The following is a 20,031-nucleotide window of genomic DNA, read 5'->3' as shown; positions in this document are numbered from 1 at the left end:
TATACTCAGCTACCATAACTGCACTCCCTCAACACAATGAAAGACTAGAAACACACCCTGATTTTGTGGAGAAAAACACCGTGACTCTGTATGTGTCACAGTTGTAAGTATAGTAAGTAATAATGCTTGTTTGTCTCACCTGAAAATATACTGGAGACAACCATGAAGACAAACAAGGAGCTGCATGAGTCTGTTCACCCCTGTCTCATATTAAGTATTGCTCAGTTATAAAGAACTAACTAGGGATTGAAGTATCAAGAATGCTAAAAGAAAATAATACCACTGATGACTGTAGTAATACATTTATGTTCTCTTTCTTTGCTGTCTGATTCCGGAGCCACTACAGCACATGCTGTAAGTTTCTGCTGCAACCAAGTGGACCAGAAACATACTCTTTTACCTCTCAGATGAAAACCCAAATTCTTACCTGGCTTGTGGAATGGGAGTGTTACAGAATTCCTACCAGATAAAATCAGCATTACAGTAAAATCTTCAGAACCGAGAATACTGTGTTACAAAAGGTTCAGCTAGGAAATGAATAAAAATTGCACGCTGGCCTAAAGCACGGCTACACCTTGTTCAAAATCGAGCCACATGCTCAATGTCAGAAATGGGCAGGACTCCAAATAAGATATGTGCTTGTCAATTAGTGGATTAAATTTAATATGTAGGGGAAGATACATATTGCAGAGAATATGGCTCGGTGAAACATCTCTCATGTTCCATTTGAAAACTCAGGAAAGGTAATGGCAAGCAATACTGGTGACCACCAGATGGATCGCTTTTGGCTGGCTCATGTGAAATCACACAAGCAAAACGGGGACAGGCCCGAAGCTCTGTCAAACCAAGCGGCTCCATGCAGGACCCATGCTCGGCAGGCTCATGTGAGTTTAATGGCTTGCTGAAGGTCTGCATGTGTTTTCAAAGAGGAGCTCAAGGTCTGACAGTGATGTATGCATGGACAGCAGTGGTTTCTACGCCTGAGGGAGGGCTAAGGGGTAGCTGGGCACTCTGCTGACCTGAGGCACCAGAGGGCAGCTGGAGCCCCGATGCAGAACAAACACCAGCTATCTGCACCTAAATTGCCCTGTTCCCGTGTCAGGGGAGGATGAGGTTTGGGGTTAGGGAAAGGCTCGTCACCTGAGGGCAGTGGGCATGGATCAGTCTGCCCAGGGTAGTGGCCATAACCCCAAGCGCTGGAGTTCAAGGAGCACATGCATAGTATTCTAAGACACAGGGTTTGGATTTTGGGTGGTCCCGTGTGGAGCCAAGGGTTGGATCTGGCGATCCTCGTGTGTCCCTTAGGCTTCGCGTACTCCATGATCAACACATTAGTTCTGCACCTATAAAGCTGTTCCAACCGCATGACTTTGCAGACAGGTGATGTGCTCGACCCTTGCTCGACTTGTGGCAGTGGCAGGCGGCTCCATGCCGGGATTTGCGCGCAGCCCGCCCGCTCCCCGATCGGAGCCGCTCTCACCCGCCTCAGGCCGGAGCGGTCGCGGGAAGCAGCGCGCAGAGTTGCGGGGGCGGGGGCCCAACAGTCTCCGCTCCGCCCCTCGGAGAGGACGCGCGGCCCCGATGGAGCCGGAGGGGATCGGGGGAGTGTTTTCCTGCCGCGTCCTCTGGCGGGCCGCGGGAACGAGCGGCGCTGCCGGGATGGGGCCGTCTCCCCTTGCCGCCCCCTCCCTCCTCGGGCCCCACGTGAGGTGACCCGCAGCCGGCAGCGCTCCGTGCTCGGCATCGATGTACTCGGGGGTGTGCGGTGCGCGGAGCAGCCGGGGGGGGATGGGGGGGTTGGGCTGCGTGAATAGTTGTCGGTAACATCAACCTGACGTCATCCCCGGGTAAAAAGATCCCTCTTTTGTTCTCCTTCCCTCCCACCGCTCCCCACAAGAAAATCAAAAGCGTGAACGTTTGCGAAAAATACAAACTAATAAGGATTCCTCTCCCCCACGTTCATAGCCGTGCTCTGGGGGGTGGGGGGATGTTGCGCTGCGGATCCTGCCCGGGCTGCGGCTCGCAGTAATGAAGGCGCGGGGCCTTTGATCCGGTGAGTCATTGGTGCCGGAAGGTTGGCGCACATCCTGCCTGCTCTGAAACCCGATCGGCAGAGGGGGCAAAGGGAAAGGAAAGCATTTTAATGGCAATCGATAGAGGGTCACGGGGTCCCGGCAGGAAAGAGGCGGTGATTAAAAAAAAAAAATGCTACGTGGTGGGTTTGGGCCGTTTTTATTTCTTTCTTTTTAATTCCTTAAAAAATAAACAAACAGCGCAAGCCTGCCGGCAGGAGCGGGAGAGCTGACAAACAGCTTTCCCAATCGGCCGCGTGTTTGTTCCAAGCAGGCGGTCAGCACACACGGACTTTATGCAACGCTTCGAGCTGCGGCGCCCTTCGGGGCTCGGGGACGCGCATTGAGCCGCGCTCCGTGCCCGGCTGCTTACTGGGGCGTTATTAAATAAAACCCAAACACGCAGCCCCCTCCCCCAAGCCAACTTGCTTTTCTCTCTTTCCCCCCCTTCCCACCTCCCCCGCCTTTTCCTCCCCACTGCTGAGCCGCGGGGATCCGTGATACCCGGAGCGAAAGGGCAAACCCTCTGTTTTGTTACAGTCGCGGGTTCTTACGGCTAAACTTTCCGAGCACGTTTGCACTATTTAGGAAATACCGAGCTGGAGGGATCTGTACACATTGCCCGACTCTGTGTGAAAAAGAAGGAATTACAATTGTGTTGAAGAACACTTTTTTTTTGTTCAGAAGGAGGTGAGTCAACTTCCTACACAAAGGCTTGAATCGCCCGCCCTGCACGTTAACGAGAGCTGGCCTCTCTTCCAGCCTCGTGCTCCTGCACACACGCACCGACTAATGGGAGGGAGCACAGCTGCCGCCCTGCAGGGAGAGCCGCTGTGGCCGGAGGGGATGCTGCCTGCCCTCGTAGAAGGAGGGCTCTGCAAGTGCAAGGCCGTGTTTTATCCAAAGGTGAAATCACAGAATCACAGATTCATTAAGGTTGGAAAAGACCTGTAAGATCATCCAGTCCAACCATCAGCCCATCCCCACCGTGCCCACTGACCGTGTCCCTCAGTGCCACACCCGCACGGTTCTTGAACACCTCCAGGGACAGTCACTCCACCCCCCTGGGCAGCCTGTTCCCTCCAGCATCAGCAAGTGAGGAGCTGAGCACTATTCCCCAGTCCCTTCCTTCTGTTCCTTCAAGCATCATGTTCAGTTGTTGTTTCTCCCACTGTCACCATCTTACGTAGATCTCCCACTGTTGTGAGAGCCTTTTCCAGCATCATTCAGAACTGCTGCAGTTAACTGCAGTGCAGGAGTGTCTACCAGACCTATATCAGAGCAGGGACTGTGGTGCCAGCTACAGAGCTGGAAGAAAAATGGTCAGCAGGGATCTTTAAGGCCACAAAGTATTCTGACGCCTCATCCCTGTTTTCTCACCAGGTGTTGTTCAGACATCCCTCAGTGAACTGCAATACCAGTGAGGATTTCTGTTGTGAATAAGACATGGGAAACACTTCTTCTATCTTTGTAGTTTTTACCCGATGTTTATATGAACATAATGTTTTCAGGCGTATTTTTGAGAGTTCCAAAAGGCAAATGCTTGTAACCCCACTGTGAAATCTGGTCACTTGAAGAAGACTTTTTCTCTAGACAAATGATGCAGAGCTATAGGCATGAGGGCCATGTTGGCACTGATAGATTCTTGGGTGATGCCAATGAGGTTTTATAATGTCATTTCTTTTGCATCTGGCAGAAGATACAAAAAATGTTCACCAAAATAGCTTTAGTGGGTACATTTGTTGTTCTTGTTGTTTGGATTTTTACTTACGTGGTCAGACCTCTGTTTTTTAACCTTTAGTTTGGAGGTCTTTCCACAAAAGTGGTGGAAAGGCAGTGTTAGATAACATTACAAGTTGAGGATGACTGTTTCATAATGGCACGATGCTTTTTTTTCTCCATTATTAAATGCAATTCATTTATTTTGAAATAATGATGACAACAATAATAAATAATCTTGTCTCAGAAAGACAAACGGCAATAGAATATGGGATATTGTAAGCTGCCATTGTCACTTATTATCCTGCAAACACATGGAAGACAATGGAAGGTCAAGTATCTAAATTACTTCTTCTAGGTCTGTGCTCACAGAAGGTACCAGATTAACAGCTGAAGAGAATGAAGGGCTTCTTTTATTCTCAAAGCAGTTACAATCATGGGATCTTTCCCACACCTTGCCTTACTCTTCACTGCCTCGAACCATTTTTGGGATAAACCACAATTACTCCTAGAGCCTGCATAGACTTGTATGCTTAAAAGCATTTGTAGAGCTAAGTCATTAGTAGTAAGAAGCTGTGGAATCAGCAGAGGCCATGGAGGCAAGTCTATCTGCTGAGAATTCTGAGAAAGTTGTGAATTATTCAGTTTTTACGTGGATACTTGTGAAATATCACTGGAACACTTTATATAAGGCAGCAAACAGTCAGCAGATTACCTGCTTCCGTGCTGGCCTAGATTTGATCTATGAATGAATGGCTCTCAAGCCCTTCAAAATGCCCTGGGCAATCCTGCCCTATTATCTCCACCATTGTTTTTCCATTCAGATACCACAGGGATGAGCACAATCAGTGGAGAAAATGAAAATCAAATTGCCTACCAAGAGCTGACCATATGGGGCAGCTGGTTGTTCCCTCCCAGCCCCCTGCCTAATGTCTCTTCCCTTCCTCTGACAATGTGACACTGAATGGTAGTCAGCCCTTGTCACCCCTTCCAAATCTGTTTTTATGCGGCAGCCGAGCACGTTTCATCAGGTTTTACATTTTCTGACAATGTGTCCTCCTTTCCATTTGGTTTCCTTAGGCTTCTGCAGGCTGTCTCTCTTTTCTTCATTCTCCCTGCTCCCCTTTTCTGTACCCTTAAATATGAACGGCAAATGCAGAAGTAAAGAGAGGAGGCCAAGAGGAAAATGTGTCTTACTGAGACTTGCCAGCTATCCAAGTTGCATACAGAGAGACAGTTTCAGCTCATGTGTCTGGCTTGGACAGCAGCATCGACTATCAAACACCCTGTTGCCTGCCTCGCTCTAGGCTGGAGTTACTGCCGTGGTGAGCTGAGAGCTGGTGGGGGCTGCTTCTGTTGCACGTGTATGCATTTTATGTTACATGCTCAGAATGAGGGCACTGGCAGGAGAGGAGAGGTGTCTTCAATCACAGACTGCCCCTTGGAAGACAGAAGGGTGCAGAACAGGCTTCTTCCTGCCAGCTTATCCCCCTGGCCTGAGGTTTCTATGGGATTCTGCAATGGTGAAGTGTGGTAAGTTGTTATTATTATTGTTTACATGTTGCTTCATTGCAGGTCACGCAGCCCAGTAAAAGTCATATCCCTCTGTGCTTGGCACCGTGCTAGCTGTGGTACCATGCGGTTCCTGCCATCCGAGGAACTTGCTTACAATCCAATAGACAGGTAAGGACATGAGGTAGAGGCATACAAAACAAAACAAAATGCTCCAAAACAACAACAAACAAGATAAACCTGAACCAGAAAACTCCTTGTGGTCACTTACAGACAGTGTTCCCTGACAGCTCCAGAAGAGAGCACGGGGTAACATGCTGTGCAGTTAGACAAAAACGCCTTCCTCCCCTGGGGAAATTAACAAAAATCAACAGAAAGAAATCCTGAGGTGTGTCTGCCACAGCACTTGAACACACTCAGCTTTGCCTTTTGGTTCTCAGCCATTGTTCCCAGATGGTGCAGTGCACAGGTTGTGTAACGACTCTGACTATTCTGGGACACTTAGGTGAGCGCATTGCTCATAGCAGGGTGCAGGAGGAACTCTACAGTAGCTTTAGCTGTGAGTGCTTGACTTTTACTATTGGTTTGTGTCCTGGTTTCCAGTAATCTCTGTGAGCCTGAGGACATACATACGCTCGTTTGTCTGACAGTTTTGAAAACGCTGGTGTTGTAAAGGTTAATTATATATATTTTTACATATCTGTTTGGTCTGTAATTTATTTTGTACAGTAGGACTCTCCATGCGAACACTACCTCATTCCAGAGGCTTTATTGGCACGAGGTAGCTTCCAGCATGTGCTTCCATGAAAACAAACAAAAAAAAAGGAAAAAAAGAAAAAAAAAAAACAGAAGGAAAAAAATAGTAAACCCACAATTACATTAATAGCTTTCTGTGATGTGACACAGTGAGAGAGAGTTACTGTGGTGTTTGGGCACACTGTCCAAAATACCAAGGCTCTTTATTTCTCCTGTGCTGTGGCAGGGAAACCACAGAGAGACAGAACAGCAATTCCAGATTCCGTGCTGCAAGTGCTTTCCTTTCCCAGAGGCTGGCTACATCCATGCGTGTAGAGCTTTTGATTAGATCTGCTGTTTTGCCTATGGCAATCCTCACTGCAAACATCCTTTGTCTATACATCATTTGAGCATCTATACATGATAAGATTGCCACCTTCTATTACAGTAAAAAATCAGGAGCTTTCTTCTCAATAAGCTTTCCTCCTTCTTCAGCTCTTCAACCTCCCCCAGGGAAAGTGAGAAGGACAGGAGAACTTTGAAAAACCTTTCACTTCTTTGTTCTCCTTGGAAGAAGATGGGAACAGTTTTTGTAAGGAGTAAGGTAGACTTTCATGAAAGGCGTCTTACCTGGATGGCATAAAAATGGGGCAATTGGTAGAGTACGTACATAGAAATAGACACTCATGCAGAGCACAATATTGACAAAGTCACATTTTTCTTTGAAAGGAAAATTATACCTGTGCGTCTCTTAGCTTGTATACCAGTTTCAACCTTCTTTTTTATTCCCACCCTGTTACTTTTAACACCATGGTCTTGGCATCACACAATGCACCACAGCTTTAAAGGCTTCCTTTTTCACTGTGAATGCACCTCTGCTGTAACAAGGCAAGTTCCAGTGTATTACAAGTAAATGAATAAAGATGTTAAAGTACGGAAAATGTGAAAAAGAAAAGGTGATAGGCATAAATAAGCAAATAGATAATGTAATCATGTTTTCCTTAAGATAAGCAAAATACCTTTACTGAAAAGAATCATGTCACTAAAGAACCACATCTGCAGAAACAGATGTATGTTTTTGAATGAAAGCAGGTCATACATCTAGTTGTCTCTGAACACTTGAAGTAGTCAGTTTATGCAGTCTGTTATCTTTTACTATACAATACAAATTTGGACTAGGACTGAAGCATGTAAAATGCTTTCACTGAAATAATATTACTGTATTTACAGACCCACTAATAGAGCAAATTCTGCAATAGAGCTGTGGATCAGCACAGACATAGAAATCAGAGAACTGAAGCATGGAAATGACTCCTTTGGTCAGGTAGCTCGACTTCCTTCAAGTGCACAATAGTTTGCTGCATTTTGCCTTGGGATGCTTTACCGTCTCAGGTTTTAAATACTGTATTTCACAGCATTTCTCATGTTTCCATTTGAAAATTGTGTTCTAGGTGAATCACATCCCTTTTGGGCAACTGCTTGGTCCAGGTTTTCCTTAGTTCATCCCGTTACTTGAGCTGTCCCACTGCACATATTATCAACGGAATAAATTCCTCTTCATTTTCTCTCTTCATCTTTCATATATTTCTTGACAGTTGTCACTTTGCCCTTGTCACCTAGATTAATAAATTGATCCCTTTTCCTTGTCTTGTCATTCCTGCTCTTCTCTGAAGTCCTGTACAGCATCCTTCCTTTGTAGAGATGTCTAGAAGTGGATGCCTTATTCAACAGAAGTATTCCCATATTTGTAGACAATCATTTTATTGTTCTGATATTACTCCCCTGCATACACTGGCTAAAATTCAGAGTCACAGAATTGTAGGGGTTGGAAGGGACCTCTAGAGATCATCGAGTCCAACTCCCCTGCCAAAGCAGGCTCCCTACACCAGATCACACAGGTAGGCGTCCAGGTGGGTCTTGAATATCTCCAGAGAAGGAGACTCCACCACCTCTCAGGCAGCCTGTTCCAGTGCTCCATCACCCTCACCATAAAGAAGTTCTTCTGCACATTCGTGCGGAACTTCCTATGCTGTAGTGTCATCCCATTACCTCTAGTCCTGTCCCCACGCACACACAAATTGTATTGGTCTTTTAAACTGATACATCTTGTGGGACTCACATTCAGTTTGTTCTTTGCTATCACCCTTACGTATCTCTCTGTCCAGATGCTCTCCAGGTTTTGCTTTCTCACAAATTATCGGTGTTTCTTATTATTTTTCCTTGGTGTATTAGTCTATGTTTTTCCAAGTTGAATCTCATTTTATTTCCTGCCTACATATCTAATCTTGTTAGTTTCCATTTATATTATTGCTGTCCTCTCTGACGTTTGCAAGCCTCCTGGTTTATTGTTATTTGTGAATTTCATTAATGTGCTATTTACCTCCTTTTCCACATCATTAATTGAGATATTAAATAAGAGCCAACTGAAAACATACTCCTACAGCAACCCAGCTCAATACATCACCTCCCATCATTACCTGCTGCTTACAGTCGTTCAGCAACCTTTTCCACCTGGGTCATAGGACTCAACTTCAAGTCAATTGCAATTAGATTTTTGTAAGAGAGTCATTTCAGTTTTTATGGTGTTTTATAGGATTTAGCTCCATAACCTTTCCTCCTTTTCTTCATAGCACGGATGCAAGCAGTGCTCTTTCCTTCTATATTAGCAATAATGAATTAAACAACAGCATGGAGGGAGAAATGACTGCTTTTGGCCAAAAAACCTGGAATGCAAAATGGTCTCCAGTCTTCATCTTTATTTTTTATTTATGTACTTGAGAGTTTTTTTTCCCTTTGTGTCCTGACTGGTGAGGCTTTGTTGCTTCTCTCATGCTCATGTTTGCAAACACCACTCTTTATTTCCTATATTTTCTGTGATTATTTATTAATCACTTCGTTCCATGATGATGTGCTCCTCTGCAGACCTCATCCAACTTTGAATATTGGAGATTGGCCACATCTTCTTTCCTTGTTTTTGACAAAACAACTCAACAAATGTTTGTTTTTATTTTCCATATTTTTATGATTAAAAATCAATCAGTACGGAGAGTGTTCTTGAACCCACCTCTAAAGTCATTTTCTGTTTCACTTTCCTTGGAGCAGCATGACCAAAAGCCTGCTGGAGTGGGGAGGGAGACTGTCAGTATAAGAGAGGATGCTTCAAGACTAAATCTGAGGTGTTTTCCATGTCTACCATATCATGCAGGGTCTTCTGTGTTAGCCTGGTTCCCAGGTGCTGCTCTGTATTTCAGCTGACCAGAAGTACTGTTGCTTACAATGTTTTGTAAAGTGGCTTCTTGCTGTTAAATTTAAGGGCTAGCATTCAAAATTGTGCAGTGATGAGGCTGTTCTTAGGGCTACATGACTTAGTAATACCACTGTAAAATTAGCATGTAGTGATTGGCTGCAAAAAAAACACCCCAAAACATTTATAGTTGACTGATTTTGGTAGCAAGAGTTGTGGAGGACAGTGGAGAGACCAGAAGGAGGAGAAACTGTGGAAAATGCTTTTCTTCTTGTTCTTTTTCTGAGCTCTACTTTTAGTCTCTTTTTTCTTTTCTTATGAGTGATGGAGCAAATAATGCTGCAGAGACAAATGTCATCCAGGAAGCATTTAGGAGACAAGTTGCCCTAAAAACTCCAGCATCTTCAGAGGTTTTTTCTAATTCCTTCCACTGCTACTAGGTTCTTTCCATTTCTGACTTCAGCCACTCTTTCCCTTCACTTTACTTTTATTGCCATGGCTATACAGTATCCTCATTGCTGAAGAAACCTCTCTGTTTCTGTTGACGGCTGTTGATGAAAGTAGAGTGTTATACAGAATTATGTATTGAATTATTGGAAAGGTAAACATGAGCCAACATTTAGGGCTGTAACTTGCTAGAAAAAGACTTTGTATTTATTAGAGATGTTCTGGAGATATCAGTGGTCCTAGGCACACATAGGTAACTGAGAAGCTAATTTCTAGGTCTGGAAGAGGGAAGATTCAGGTAGATTTTTACTACTTTGGAAGTGCTGAATTTTCTGAAATCAATCTCTGTCTCTTTCACTAAAAGAAGAGGAGAATCTGTGGCTGACCTTTTTATCTACTGTTATAAAAAGATCAGTAATGATACTGGATAGGTACAATTTTTAGGGAAGTAAGCTATGAAGCCCAGTAATGTATGACTGCTCATTTCTCTTCTTGTCTGTGTATAGGATCCTGGTGTGATCTTAAAGAAGATACTTGTCACAGTTTCCTCATCTGGAAACAAAAATAACCATACTCTCTCCCTGTCTTTCTAGGACTCTCAGATTCTTACAGCTAGTCATTAAATGCCTTTGCTCACTGTTTATCTTTCATAACTCCGTCTGTGGCATCTGATTTAACAGCTGCAGAGTGTCCATTGCTTGTGTTGAGTTCAGCTGGAGCTGAGGGGCACAGCCCTCTTCTGATTCATGCCAAGGTGGTGGAAAAGGCATCCAAAAAAATGTTTTTTTTTCTGCTGTTCTGCTCTGTAGACGTTCACTGTTCAACACAGTCTTTTTTCATCTTTGTAAGAGGTAATGGCTGTAATAACTATAAACATAAATGTGAACTACGGTCCTCTAAAATGTTTGCTATAAAATGCTTTTTTGTCTTTTTTTTTCTTTTTTTTTTTTTTTTTTTCTTTCATTAAACTGAAAGCCTGTCATGTGGGTGAGATGTGCAATAATGTTAGAGGCCAATGGGAGGGTAGGGTGGGGCAGGAAGGGGTGAAAGTGATAGCTTGGTCAGTGAGGGCTTAAGTCTCTACTAATCTTCAAAGCAAGATACAACTCAGGATTTTTCTTCTGTTTCTCTCCAAACTAAGGCCATTGTGTTTCCTTGCTTGGCTGTGTCAGCAGTGATAGCCCTTTTTTCCAACATTGATTGTTGACTTCCCCTGACACCATATCACAACCCATTAGTGCTGAAAACTGACAAGCCCAGCTGCAACAGCAAAATGGCAAGTTTAAAAGAAAATATACAAGGGACAGGCACAGAACACTATTAGTATAAAAAAGTAGTTGTTTTTTGCCTTACCTCTGTAAAGGTCAAGAATGCAAACATTTTTTTTCTCTTGCTAACAACTGCTTATGTATTTTTTGAACTAACGAAATGCCATTCTCTTTTTTTTCTTCTTTTTTTTTATAAATTCAGGCTGCATCGTAGGCTTTTCGAAAGCAACCATGCTGAAGTATTGTAAAAGGGAATCCTTTCTTAAGAGAGCTTACAAGAAATATTTTGTTTATGTTTGTATAATGTATAGATGTATAGTGCTTTTTTTTTTTTTTCTTTTTTTTTTTTTTTTTTTAAGGGAAAGACATTTCAAGTAAATTAATGGCTTAGTAGTTCCCAGGTTCTGAGGTCATAACTTCAAGCTTTAGTGCTGTCTGTGAGTGGGATTTCTTTCTTTCTTTCTCTCTCTCTCTCTCTCTCTTTCTTTCTTTTCCCTCTGGATTTATATGGTGGGTGTCAGCACTCTGGAAGGTGCACTAACAGTAATGGCAAATGTTCCTTCTGACTGTACAGGTGATTGCCTGGGGGAAGAAGGTGGCAGCCTCCATATTTCCAGTTCTGTGTACTTACAGAGATATAGGACTTGAGCAAGGGCAGGCAACTTGTAAAAGCCTTCATTCCAAGACTCCTATTTGATGGCACTCTCAGGGCCTCATGTATGTTTTTCTCAGTCAAAGCCCAAGGGCAACTTCAATCCAACAAGTAGACCCCAACAGCTGGTTTGACACCACAGTTTGTTGTGAACAGTTGTGCAGGAGCAGCGTGATGAGTGGGAAACTGGTGAAGTACATTAAGGAAATAAAGACAAAGTCGAGTAAAGAACAATCCAAAATATATTTGGAACCCTGTAGAAGGCAGTGAGGATACAAAAAGCTTGGGTTATCAAGTTGTGAGTTTTGTTTTGAACAGGTGGGATCATATAGACTTGGTTTTCCAAATCGGTAGTTATGGACACAAGGGCATTCACCTCAAGTTATCTATTCGGATAACTCGTTAGTCACAAACATAAATGAGTTCTTTCAAACTCATATCTGTGATCATCTGTGTGGTATCCTCCATTTTGCCAAGATGTTGCAGAAGAGTGGTTTCTTCTTCAGAGTGCTTGAAACCAAAGCGGTACTCTTCTGTAGAAGAAAATTAGTCTCTTTTCCCAATAAAAGTAAATACTTTTACTTCCTGGTAAATAGGAAGCTGGGATTTATTGACTAAGTGACTTATCCAAGGTCAGAATTTGACTTGTCTTGGAGAATGATTGCCATGCGCTAAGGTATGAAGGTGGTCCAACATACTTTGTGATAACTTTTTGGTGATTCTCTAAATTAAAATACTTTCACGTAAGGAATTCAAATTGAATGTGGGCAGAGAGTAGACCACACTGGGGACTATATTCGGTTAGAGCAATGGAGCTGGAATGGAATCAAGTGATATCCTGTTTTCTCACGTGGCATCTTTTTCACATTCAAACTCTGAGTCTATAGCTGAGGATGAACTGAGCTTCGTCCTCTTTTAATTCACTGCTACAAAACAAATCTGCCTTTGAGGCTTCCTTGTTTCTCCTCTGTTTTCCATTTAATTGACCAACTCAGGGACTTTCTGAAGTACTCAGGCATGTATCTGAAATTTCTTTTTAATGCTCTGGGGTTCAAGCCTTGTACATCTTCACATGGTAGCTACAGTTTTAATTGTTGGTCAGATTCCAGAGGAATTCTTCACTTTTTTTTCCTTTTTTTTTTTTTCTTCCTTTTTTTTCCTGTGTTTTGTGTATAGAATGCAATAGTGGATTTATACTGCAAATGACATGCTAGTGCTAGTCATATAGCCTTATCACAGCAATCCTAGTCCAGTCATTTAAGAGCAGTCTTCAGCCCAGTTTTTCAGAAACCCTCAAGTACCTTAAATCTGGTGTACTACTTACCCACTCCCATTTTATGCTGGCATGAAAGCACTAAAACTGAGAGAATCAGACTTCAGACCTCCTTGAAGGAGCCCCATCTCAAAAAGAAGGAAAAAAAAGAGTAGTGAGATCTTCATGTAGTTTAAAAAATGGGAAAACTGTTAAAGGCATAATTACACCGAGCCTAGCTAAATGCTTGTTCGTTTAATGCATGTAGCTAGTCTAACTGTCTAGGTCTGAATACAGGACTTGCTGCTGGTTTGTCTTATATGAGGAACTGGGTTTACTTTATGGCTTTGGATACACATGAACTGGCTTCTGAGATTTTCTATTAATACTCAGTCATCGTTTGTCAACTTACCAAAGCAAGCATGGATTTAGTGGCAGGAAGGAAGGTTCTCCATAGTCAGAATTAGGCAGTAAGGCATTTCTTTGTCTTCTTCAAGGCTCAGTGCTTTCACTGAACTTGCTCATGTCTCAGTGAGCCAGTCCAACGACAGACTTTTGTGTGATTTCATCTGTCTGGTTAACCATTAGCTTAAACTATGGTAAAGCTATCACAGCTCTCTTTGATTAAAAAAAAAAAAAAAAGACAAAGTCAAATAGAATGCCAAATAAATTAATGTTTACTCGGGAACCAATGGCTGTAGAAGAATGTCTGTCTACACTGTAGGTGATGGTTGATTGTGAGTTGGTCTTGACAGTAATGTAGGATCACTCTGTGGTAATGGCAGGGATCATGCATTTACAGGTGAAAAGGCAGGTAGATGCAGGCGGAACTTGCCTTGTGTGATGCTTACTCCCTCTTCTTCTGGGTGTATATGTTCAAAGTCTTGACATTCTGTGTGCCAGCTGTCCATACTCCTCAGCAGTCTCAATCAACCATACTCCACTTTGACAGGTATCTAAAATCTCAGTCATCTGAGCTGCTCTGTTCTGTGCACTCCTTTTATGAGATAACATGGGAGAAACCAATAACTCTTAAGTAACAAAGTGCTCTGCAGTGTCTCACATGTTGAAAGGAAACTGGATATCATGGAAGTTGTCTTTGGAAGTGTACTGTTTCTCACTTAAAGCAGCCCTCTCACTGCTAAAATATACACTAAATGAGGAAATAAAATACCTATGTCTGTGAAAAGCTTATAGAACTTTGCTGTAATTTGTTTTCAATAAATACTGTTAAAGATGAGCTTTCACTTTTTTTTCACTGACTCTATGTGTGCTTCAGTCAGTATTGTCATAATTTTCCTAAGCAGCAGAAAGTCTGTATGCAAGGTAAAGCAAGATGATCATTTATTTTCTTCAGACTGAATTCTTTCCCCTTACCCCTAAATGAGGAGTGGGTGTCCCTCATCCACTCAGTATATCCTGGCTGGTTTTTTTGTTTTTTTGTTTTGTTTTCGATTTTCAGTGGAGTGTGATAGATGGTCCATACACTTCTTGGGGTGTCTTCTACCTTTATGTATTGTGGAATTTCCATTTTGGTAGAAGGAGAGTCCTTTGGTTCTTCTGAGGAATTTTACCTGATGACATGTCTGTCGTTAAAGCCAGAAGTAATGATGGCACAAGGGAAGGAAAGCAGATTTCTGGAAAATCTTGTAAAGCAGTTAACTGGCTGAATGCCTTGGTTAGCAGTTATTGTCTCTCTAAAAGAGATGGACTCTGATTTATGCAATGAATTAAATTAGGATTTTTTTCAAATGGGTGCCACATAATAAGTTTCAATGGAAACCCATCTCTTATTTTTGTATCTGAGATTTTAACTCTTGTAAGAATCTGTCTCATGAGTAACCTGAAGGGCACTAAGTCTTGCATTCTTATGTTCTTTCACGACTCAAGAATTTTTCTATGAAAATTGTCCTGCAGAAACGTATTCTTCCATGCTTAGGAGCCAAATTCTTCCTCCTAATATCAGTGTCATGCAAACGCATGATGGTGGTTACAAATGAAGATATTCTTGCCTGTGAAGGAGAAAGACAGCTTACAGATATGATGGATTAAGCAAGCTGAGACTATGCCCTGAGGTCTTAAAAAAGTTAAGTCATGTACACCCTTGTGTAACACCAGTTGCTATGAGATGGAGTAAAATGGTCTTGTTTCTGTTCCCTTTGAGATGGGCAGCCTCATCGGTGGTTCTAGTGCTTTCTTACTGAGTATGCCAAACTGGCAGGTAGCTACAGAATGGGGAGAGAGCTGAAGTAGCTTTAAAAGTTAGCTCAGGTGCAGGGAGTAGTCTGGTGTTGGCAATGCAGAGCTCAGTAGCACTAGCTAACTAATTTGCCATCCCAACTTGCATGTCTTGATAACACCCTTTTGCCTTGAAAACATACCTATTGCCCCTGGAGATTTTAGTTTATTGTTTCCTTTCTCCTGCAAAAAATCAGAATTTGGCTGCTTTAGAGCAAGATGGTTACTTCTTTATAGTTAGCTGTGAGTAAGTTTTCTTATATCATGTTTGGACAACTAAATAATTAGCCTGCTTTGGAAAATGCTGAGTCTACAACAGCTCGCAGTGAAGTGAAGTGAATTGCAGACTACTCAGCAATCTGGAAAACAAGACCTTTTGCTTATTAAATATGGAGCTGGGAACATAACTTTTTGCTGTTCATTTTTTTGAATTTAAGGCTGCATAATGGTTACAGATTATTTTAGGGCTTTACATATATAAAGTTACTGAACAGTTAGTAAATTACTAGTAACTGTTTCTATTAATGACTGGTCAGCTGCTACAGTATCCAGGAAGGTTGTTTTCTTTCTTTTTTAGTAACACTTAAAATGGTCTATAATGCCCCCATTCATATACTTTTAATGTACCTTTGACCTCTGTAACATAAAAGTATTGTTTCTTTGTCAATTTTATATCTCCAGAACATCATGTGTGGCCATGATATATTTGTAGAAGGGATTCTTTGGCTTAAATGGCTGCTGACTGAAGTCAGCTGGGGCTGACTTCAATCCAGCACAAGAATCGGTTTGGGGACACAAATAATGGGGCACTGTAGTCTTGTGGACAGCTTAACCAGCTGGAGAACGGAAGCAGGTTCTTTGAATAGCGTTCCTTTGTCCACCATCATGAAATCAAAAAGCAAATCTTTTGAAAAACACAAGGCAATAATTCCCATGGGGCTTTCCTAGGCTCATCCATCATGGAGAAAATCCAATTTTCCTTCTTTCTCTATTGTACTCCAAGAAGGCTCGTGACCAGTTAGGTCATTTTAGCTTTAAATGTTAACTTGCCTAAGACATTTTAAATTAGTAGATGCTTTTCAAAATCTAGACTTTAATCTTCCCCTCATATCCAGAGAATAATGATCCATACTTGTAATTATTATTATTATTATTTTATCTGTGTGAAAAGTATTTGTTTATAATGTTACTGTTTAATAATAATTCATATTGCCATTGTAACAGATTTTTTTTAAAGGTGTAGGATGCCTGTGGCTTCCCATCAGTGAATCTATTTATTTGGGACTGTTTTACTGTGTTGAAATCTACTTCTATAGATATTTATATGGAAACTAAATGTCAGGCCTACCATTTCAGATTGGTTATATCTCAGCTACACAAGGCTATTACAAAGTTCATTTGATCATTCATTAATTCCTGACTCCTTCTGGAATGTTCTATTAAGATATTTTGCCAACTTTATTTACGGAAGTTCTCCATTGTGCTTTGCATTTTTATTAAATAAAGGTGGTGTTTGAAATAGCTTGTGAACTGACTGGATAAAAATTAGTGGGAAGGCAAACGTTAAAGAGCTGGTGGTGTCTCTTGGTGAGCTTTGAAAAAGATTCTATTGAGAACCAATTGTGCAGATGTATCATATATTTTTCTACTTTTTCACCTTCATTCATTTACTATAACTAGGGAAATTTATATGAAAATTGGATGTTCCCCCCCCCCCCCCCCCCCCCACTGTGTTTACCTGCTTCAACTATTTATTTTATTTCTGCAGTTTTAATTCATGTCTTGTGACATTACTGCTCGTTGCTGTGCAGACAAGAATGATGTTAGTGTGAAGTTGTGATCTGAAAGACTGAAGGCTTTTTGAGTCTGTGTGTGAAAATGAAACCTAGCTTTCTTTTGGGCCATCAGCTGCAGCTAGTTGATGTCTGTTATTCTTCTGTAGAAAGAGAATGAGAGCCTAAAGCCAATATCTGATGGTTAGTTCACATGTATGTAGTTCAGCATAACTGATCAATCTCTAGAAGACTTCACAGCAGATAACCAAGTGTTTCTCCTCATCCTTAGTCAGGCCATAGGTTTGTTTGGGGATAAGGTCACCATTGATGTTAGCCTCGTCTTTTCTATATATCATTTCTGTATCCTCTAGCAATTAAAATACAAAACTTTCCAGGAAAGTGAAGCTCCACTAATCTAATTTGGGGAGGGTAGGAGACAGTGGCTTTAGGTAAAGCAATGAGCAGTAGTCCTGTTAACCATACAGGAAAAAAAACAAACACATTTGGTATATGGGCTTATGTAAATGTGAAGTGACAGAAACACAAGATGAAAAGATATATCTAAATACAGCATATTTTCCAAAGTGTTCCTGGAATTTTCAGGTACTCTTTAAACATCCCTTGTCTTTTCCAGAACAAGATGCACCACAAGACAGACAGTCTTCTGAAAGCCATCTTCTCTTAACACATTTAGAAAGCGGATCTCCTAAACCCAGACCTTGCTGGGCAGAAGCTGGAAAGAGAGTGAGTATTCCTTCACCTTTTGTCCTTTATGCTCCAACTCATTTTCCACACCACAACAACCTCCCACTGAAAGTGACCTCTTGATCGAGTGGCAGTCTCTCACCTGCAGCAAGGAAGACAGTGGGACTGCTCCTTTTGCAGGCCATGCTGGTCACACGCTGTTGTGCACCCCGCAGGGCCATCCTGTGAGGTGACTCAGGCTGCTCTGCTCTTCTCCTATGACTCGGTTTGTCATTTCTGTCAGTCTGTGACACATACACACACAGCAGCTGCCAGTAGCCTGGAGTCTTGGGTCCTATTTTCTTTTTTCTTTCCTGAGCTGCTTCTCCTGCACACCAGCTTACTACATCAATGGCTTTTACGTGCAATGGTCTCTGTCCAGTTTCAGTGCATCCTAAAAGACTGCTGTGTAGCTTCAGTGGCATGCATGTGTTCACTTAGTTTGCTGGTATCCTTTCAGCCTTTCAAGCCACCTTTTCAAATCCCATTTGGTAGCAGTGACTTCAGTTTTTCTTTCTTTTTTTGGAGATGCTGGTGTTGTCTTTGATAGAAGGATTTATTTATTTATTTTTACCATGAAGGAAGCAAAGATGTACTTGTCCATCTTTAGCACATTTGAATAATTGCTAAAAATAAAATGAAAAAATCAGGGCTCTGCTCTGCAAAGTAGTTTCCAATCCCCTGAAGAGCAACATGGCTCTTTCTGACTCCACAAAGGCAGACAGGCCTAATTCAGCTGTCTATTGCATGGTATGTTTAAGTGGTTTTGTAAAACAGTGTTCCCTAAATGTTGACAGTTTAATGGATTTCATTAGTGCCTGCTTACTGGCTGAGGGCTCAAACCTGCCCCCAGCAGGGTTAGCTCAGCTGAGCGTAGAAACTGAGGACCACCCTCATCTCCATCAGAGCTGTTTCAGGAGCTGCATCTGCTGCCCTAAGACATGAACAGACTGCTTCAGTGCTCCAGCACCTGCAGCCCAGTGTGAGCAGTGCCTGACGTGTGCTTGTGGTCATGTGTCCGCCTGCCTTTCCTTTCTTCTTATTAGGTAGGAATGGCTCCAGGGTTCCACTACATGTCCAGAGATGTGTGGGCTTTCTGTGGGGCTTCTTCCACATTACCATGCAGCTGAATTGCATGAGGTGCGGGGGATGGCTCTGTTATGCTGAAACATGCTTATGCTTAATTTCCTATACCTCTGAATCCTATGGCTGTGTAGAGTGTCTAATGATCCTCCAAGTCCAATTTCCATTAGGAAATAATGTTCACGATTTTGTTCCAGTCACTGCCTGGTAAGTCAAAAAGCATCTGAAAGAAAGCATCTTCAAGGTAAATAACAGCTGAATCAGGCCTTTGCACTCTGTGAGGTCAGAGAAAACTTGACTTCTTTGTTTGAGGTGTGTGTGGGACAATATTTTGAAGGCAACAGCATGAAAAGCAGTGAGGAGAATTCTTAAAATAGACAATTACTGTATTCTTTTATTGAACAAAACACAAAAAGGACTATCTCAAGAAGCCATGAAAGTAACTGAGAGCCTGGTTTAGTTGTCTTGCATGTTTGGCTGTCCCAAAACCAAACTGAAGTAGATACTCCAAGATTAGTAAAAGTCACTTAATATTATGCTAGAGAGATGATAATCCTGAGAGTGATAATGAATGATAAGGATTGCTGAAGGCAAGTGCTATCGCTAAAAATGAATTCCAACATCTACTCTGTGATGTCTACCACATTCCTCAAATTTCTTTTTCGGCAGATGACTGAAAATCCCCATATTTACTTCTAGACAAAAGATGGTTTCACCATTACTATTCATGAGAAATGATGTGTGGGATTCCCTGTACTTTGGCACTGTGAGCATCAGGATTGCAACTTGCTTCTCTCAGGTCCAGACCAGTTCCCAGGTCCAGTCCAGTGCAATGTTCCTCATATTCCTCAGGAGATCTAGGCAAAGTTCAGTCTTACATTTCTGTGCTGCAGTGTGACCGCTGTGCTCTCAGGCAGGGGAGGTTCCCTGCACATAAGAGTGGAACAGCCTCTACCATTGCACTGCTTTGTCTGTGGGTGTGATCTTTCATACGTCTTCCTGGGTCCTTTGCTGCAGAAGATGAGTAATCATTGTGTTGTTCATTCATTCACTAGGCAAGCTGACTACTGAGCTTAATAGGACCTATTTTACTACTGCCACCACATCACGTGCGCAATGAGACTTACAAGCAGGTCTTTCATACTCCAGTAGAGGTCAGATACCTACCTTCTGTAAAGGACCTATTTAATTACAGCAAGATAGATTATAACGGCTTATTTGGAGCCCGTATTGTATAAATCACTTAAGTGTGTATTTACATAACATTCTTATTAATTACCACAAAGACTG

General features: G+C 42.2%; 1 long non-coding RNA gene across 3 annotated transcripts in view; it reads left to right on the top strand.

Moving 5' to 3' along the window:
- The first annotated feature begins 5,365 nt into the window (after positions 1–5,365).
- Positions 5,366–20,031, top strand: part of LOC107311614 (uncharacterized) — a 70,581-nt gene continuing 55,915 nt past the window's right edge. For all 3 annotated transcript variants that reach the window (XR_014944026.1, XR_014944024.1, XR_014944025.1), the window contains exons 1-2: positions 5,366–5,474; positions 17,549–17,658. This is a non-coding gene — a long non-coding RNA (uncharacterized LOC107311614). The remainder of the gene's footprint in view (positions 5,475–17,548; positions 17,659–20,031) is intronic.

Source organism: Coturnix japonica, chromosome 3 (assembly GCF_054131305.1).
Source record: "Coturnix japonica strain WE chromosome 3, WE-NBRP24, whole genome shotgun sequence".
Lineage (NCBI taxonomy): Eukaryota > Metazoa > Chordata > Aves > Galliformes > Phasianidae > Coturnix > Coturnix japonica.
The sequence above is the reverse complement of the archived record's forward strand: the minus strand, read 5'-3'. Positions and strand labels throughout refer to the sequence as shown.